The 6127-nt window shown below is 41.3% G+C and overlaps 2 long non-coding RNA genes across 2 annotated transcripts in view; both read left to right on the top strand.

Annotated features, from left to right (window-relative positions):
* LOC102263388 overlaps positions 1-6127 on the top strand; it is a 212200-nt gene that overhangs the window by 173855 nt on the left and 32218 nt on the right. The gene's annotated exons all lie outside the window — the stretch shown is intronic.
* LOC106724345 overlaps positions 1-6127 on the top strand; it is a 32248-nt gene that overhangs the window by 25827 nt on the left and 294 nt on the right. The window lies entirely within an intron of this gene.

Raw genomic sequence — 6127 nt, 5'->3', positions numbered from 1 at the left:
GTATGTTAGTTATCAACAGAGTTGAGTTAAAGGGTAGATGGCTCAGGGCATCCACCTATGAGAAGAGCTAAATGTCACTGGGTGCAAAGACATCCATGGGAATATAAGTAGAAGAAATAATATTTACCAGAATTCCTCTTGGGAAAGGAATGGGAGGAATTCGATGAGACAACAAGATGAGAGTAGAGTCTTCCAAGACTCATGCTCTCAGAACAGAATTTCCAACTTGATTCTGAGGATAGTGAGTTCGTAAGGGAAAGACATATTTGCAGAGTGATTGCTACAAACATCTGGGATCTGAACTGAATCACTAAGAACAGTTCAGCTCAGCTAGGAGCAGCCTTCCTCCTTGGCTTTGTCCCACAGAACATATAACCTCTCTCCTAATACATGTTGAACACATATTTTTAAACCATCATTTTGAAGGGACAATAAATTATTAGGTCATCCTGGGCCTCGGGACTTAATTTTCAAAAATTAAAATCATAAACAGATTATTTGAAAGTGAAAGAATACTTTACTATCACTTTCCTAAAGATTTGCCCCTCAGAATGATTTTGCCTAATTTGCTTCTGAATGTAATGTTTGGTGTGATCAGACTCAGACTGTCTTAACCATTCCAGGTTCAAAAACTTAGGAGGTGCCGAAACCGGTTTGGCTCAGTGGATAGAGCGTCAGCCTGCGGACTGAAAGGTCCCAGGTTCGATTCCGGTCAAGGGCACGTACCTGGGTTGCGGGCACATCCCCAGTGGGAGATGTGCAGGAGGCGGCTGATCGATGTTTCTCTCTCATTGATGTTTCTGACTCTCTATCTCTCTCCCTTCCTCTCTGTGAAAAATCAATAAAATATATAAAAAAGCATTAAAAAAAAAAAACTTAGGAGGGGAAAATGCACACCTAAGGGGTGAAATGCCAGGGGAAATGGGCTGAGCACAGCTCAGGAACACTACTGACACCCCCAGGGCAAAGAGAGACTATGCCTAGGAGAACTCTCCAACCCCCTGAGGCCAAAGTAGCTTCAAGGACTATTTTCACCATTTTCCATGACCACTGTAGACAAAATTGCTGCTCTACAGAGAACATCAAATTCAGCTAGCCAGCTGCAGGTTAAGAGAAGGGCAAATATACTATTGACAGTGGTTCAAACTGTTTAATTAAAGTTTTTTTAAAAATCTTCCAGATGGCAGAAATGTGAAAGGCACGGTCTTGGTGGACCTTCACATCTTTCTCATCAGGCAGTGGAAAATTCAAGCCGCCGCTTGTTAAACAGGAAAGGTTAGATTTAATAGTTAGTGAAGGCAAGGGAATCTGAACAGATAAGGGCCCCAACTGTTCCGGCTGCATTTGGACATTCCCAGATCCTCTTATCTCTTCCCAGAAAGTCTGCTGTTTGTGAGATATTGTTTTAAGCAGAGGAAGGACAAGCACTGCAGCATATGCAAAGAACCACTATCTTTTCAAAAGAATACTGAGGCAGAATAAATGAAGAGCTGTTGCTTTGCAATTGTATCGGGTGCTACAACAATATACTGTATTTCCCCACCTGGATTCAATACACTAATCCCCTGGTAGCTACACTTTAAAATATTTACACCAGTATGGACATATTGTAAGATTCCTACCTTTGCTGTTTGCACTGCAGCTCTGGGATCTATATTGTTTTATACCCACTGTTTCACAGTGCTCATATGAAGAAATGTTCTGAGCTCAGTGAACCCCAGGAGGGAGTGGAAAGGGGTCAAGCTTTTTCTTATGGAGGAGACATTCATCCAGCATGCTTTTGGGTTCAAGGTTATTTCAGGCCAGACAGTAAAAAAAAAATAAAATAAAATAAAATAAAAATAAAAAAATCTAGCCCCTATTTAACACATCCCCTCCCTTTTATGTCTCTTCTCTTGGGACAACTCTAACTCAACCTCCCCAATTCCCTAGAAAGTACCATCAACACAGGTCATGATTATTTTCTACCATGGAAGTTTTATCCATGGATCCTGAAAGGGCGAGGGCTACACCCTCCATCTTGCCCCAGGGTAAGGGCTACGCCCACCATCTTGCTCCAGGGTAAGTGCTCCATCTTACCTTGGCCATGTGCTTGGCAAGGAGCTTCCCGGAAGTCTAAGCCTCTGCTAGCCACACCCAGGAACAAGACACCGACTTGCGCCTGGCCAATCGGCAAGGCCACAGCCCTTTCTCCTCCCCTTACTCCAACCCCCTATAAAACCCCTCTCCACACAGAGTTCTCTCTCTCTCTGCTTCCTGTCGCTGCGTCGGCAAGGTGGGGGAGCCGAGCTAGCTTGAATAAAGACTCTTATGCTTTTGCATCGGACTGGCTCCCTGATGTGGGTTCTTGGGGATCCTGAAATCTGGGCATAACAGACCCCTGACCATATCACCTCCTCATTTACTGGGGACAGATGTAACAAGTGATTTCTGTCCATTACTTTGGTGACTGTTCAACATATAAGCTCTTCTTCCACTGTCCTGTGCTTTTCTTCCAATTACCAGACTTTTCCTTTCTCCCCTGCCTCACAAACTTTTCTTTGGTGCACACGCTTATCCTATATCCACAACTCCCTATGCCCTCAGCCCTTTAATGAATATCACCACCACATTCTTGCTATAGCTGGTGCTTGACTCGCCCTGAAGACACTGTTTCCCCCAAGTGGAGGCATCCCAATTCCCCACCTCCAGGAACTTGGGAGCATACTCCCCATCATTAAAATTGTTTCCAAGTCATGAATCCTCTTCTTTCTCATGTAAAAATCATTACCCTTTTGAGACTTGGGACATCTGACTAAATCACCTCTCCTCATCTTACTCTTTTGCTAAATTCCTAGGTTTGCTCCTCATTTTTACCTGGCGTACAGTCTTATTCTCCTCCCCAAGCCTCATCTCCATTGTGAGTTACTCTTCTGTTCACATGGATCTTCCTTACAACACCCTGACCAATTGAGCTTTTGATCTCTTATCCAATGTCCTTCACCTTTCCCCACTTCGGCTCCTAATTCTAATTATCCCATACTCACTGACATTCTCAGATCATGCACCTCTATACTTTTCAGCCTTCTCAAACATGAGGTCCACAGCTTCTGTTCTTCAGCCTCATCAAGAGCTTCAATCCCTCTCCTGTTCTTTCTGTCCATCAACCTCCTCCCACCTTTACTGCTTTCTCATCCAACTTACACCCCATTACACATCACTTCAGTTTAATATTCTTGCCTGCCTGTCCTCCTATTTCACGTGCCCAGCTGCATCCCAACCTTAGATTAATCTAGTTATGGATTTTCTCAGTTCTTGCCTCTCACAACTGATGATTCTGGTGAATATTACACAGCCAAGTGTATTCATGCCACTCAAATCTTATGGCCTCCAAACCCATTCTTGTCTTTTCAAGGTTTGTCCAAATTATTGACTCCCTTTTCTCTGATTTTATGATAAGCCACCCCTGCTTCTAATGAGCATTTTTGGGGGTCTGATATGAGTCCACCCAGCATGCTTGTCAGTTCCTTCCACCCTTCATGAGATTGGTCTCATTTAGAATTTCCCTCATGAAGGGTGGAAGGAACTGGCAATCATACCAGATGGACTGATAAACAGGGAAGGTTGGGTCATCCAATCAGAAAAGAGGAAGTTAGGATGACACATAAGCACAAGACCACTGACTTGAAAGCATAGTTTTGCTTAACAGGAAAGTTTGGGAAGAGAAACACCATTCTATTTAATAATTTTATTTCCTTAGTAACACAGAAAACACATGTACATAGACATTTATTACTTTAATCAAATGATTTGGAGTTTGTAACAATGCATGATATGCATCAGAATCCAATGAGACTGGCAACATTTCTCATTTAAACAAAACATGCAGTCCTTATTTTAATCCTGCAGTTTTTAAGCAACATTGGCTATCTTAAACTAGAACTGAATCACTCATAAAAGAGCTATAAGACATCATTATCTGCCTCTAAACTCTTTTATGCCAAATCCCTCACTTTGCTTCCAGGGTTATTTTCCTAAAACACAAGTCAGTTTGAGGAACTTTCCTTCTCAAAACATAAGTGGCTTCCCACTGCCTTGGGAGCACATTTCTAGCACAGTGTTCCAAATTCCCAGGATGTAGCACCTTTCTGCTTCTCTTGGTTCATCACCCAGAGCGTCTCTGAATTAATCATTACTCTCCTTCCAAAGCTTTGCTCAGGTTGTTCCTGAAGCTTGTTTTGCCCTTCCCCATTGCTCTGCATTTTAAGATCCTTTAGTCCTCACTCTACTGTGCCCTCTCCCTGAATCCCCTATTAATACGCCAATCTGAAGTCCTCTGTGCCTCCATGGAACTCATCAAGCTCTGTCACACTCAACTGCTGCATATTGCCTAGTGTGGTAGCTATTTGAACTCTGATCTTCACTGCATTACAATCCACTTATTTAATACTTTCTTGAATTTCTTATGACAGTGATTCTCAAACTTCAGCAAGTATCAGAATTATGTGGTAGGCTAGGTAAACACAGATTTCTGGGACCCAGAGTTTTTGATTCAGTAGTTCTGTGGAGAGAACCAAGAATCTACATTTCTAATAAGTTTCCAGGTGATGCTGAGGCTGATGCTGCTGATCAGGGACCCCGCCCCTGCACTGTAGGGTCTAGCATAATACCTTAAACATAGTAAGCTCAACAAATACTGGATAAGTAGGTAGGTGATAGAGCCATACTATAGATTGAAAATTCAGGTGCTTTATTAAGACTTTGAGCAGTGTTGACACCAAGCATGTGCTGTCTGTTTCTTGGTGGTCCCTAGACGATGCTCATTTCATGCTTCCTAAGCCTTGACATTGAATGTTGGCCTTTTCTCTTTGCCTGGTCAGATCTAAGGCTCAGTGGTATTAACTTTTTTTTTTCAATGTACACATGACTTTTTTTTCCCTCTCACTCTCTTTTTGGGAAAATGGGAGAGATTAGAGTTGCTGCCACCCAGAGGTCAGAATAAGTCAATGAAACTGATAAATTATCGGAGAATCAATCTATATCCGGATGTAGGAAGCAAGGTTTTGTAAGAGAATTATGTTTCTAAACATCATTTATCTGCTTTAAGAGATTTAAATAAAAAATAGATCTAAGCCTCTAGAGAGTCAACTGGGTTATTCCTGGGTCCAGACAACCTTCTAGTGTGGAGGTGGAGGCTGGCCGTGAGGGTGGAGGGGACTGTTCACCCTGGCCCAGCATCAGCATCATCTAGGACCGTGTTAGAGATACATGGTTCTATACCAAGAATGTGCTGAATGAGAAATTCTGGGGCTGGTGCCCAGAAATCTTTATTTCAACCAGCCCTCTAGGTGATTATGATGTAGGCTAACATTTACAATCACTGCTAGTGTTTAGTTATCAGCAAATTAGGCAAGCCTCCAAACGTTAATGCTCTTTTCAATGACTATCACCAAATCATAAGCAAGTAGTGCTTTTGGCCAAATTCTGTAGATTTTCCAAAGTTGTTTTTGATGATAAAAGGTCTTAATTTTTGGAGAGATTTTAGAAAATGCAAAAGCATGGAGTTTTTTGCTAGTGTATTTTTTTATTTGGAAGTTTTGTTTTGAATGTACATTTGAGAGCAAACATTTAAATCATAATATAGAAAAGGCTTTGCTATAGAAGTTTAGAGTTGAAAGATCACTTGAAATATCAGATCTAATCCTTATTTTAGAGTTGATAAAAGAGGCTTGGATGGTTGAATCTCTGGGACCCCAGAGCACTGTTCATCATGCTGTCTCTGTCTTCCATGAGGCAACCCCCACTCCCACTGGGTTTGTGCATAAGAAAGGAAAGGTTAAATAATAATTATAATAATAACAATATTAATAACAACAATAATAAATAGTGTTTTTCATTTACCTTGGTCATCATTTACCTTACCCTATAAAACAATACCCATGTATAAAGTCTCCATACAGTAATTCAGAATTTCTCTTTCTTTGGATCTCCGTAAGTTATAATTTTCATTTAATTATATATATGTTGAAGTCATGAGCTATCCTTTGAGACTCTGATCATATTTTAGAATCATATTTATTCTGGAAATATTCTCCTCACCCAATGCACACACCACATCCATACACATCACGTGATTCTGAATCCAATT

This window comes from Myotis brandtii, unplaced genomic scaffold (genome assembly GCF_000412655.1).
Source record: "Myotis brandtii unplaced genomic scaffold, ASM41265v1 scaffold8, whole genome shotgun sequence".
NCBI lineage: Eukaryota > Metazoa > Chordata > Mammalia > Chiroptera > Vespertilionidae > Myotis > Myotis brandtii.
The sequence above is the reverse complement of the archived record's forward strand: the minus strand, read 5'-3'. Positions and strand labels throughout refer to the sequence as shown.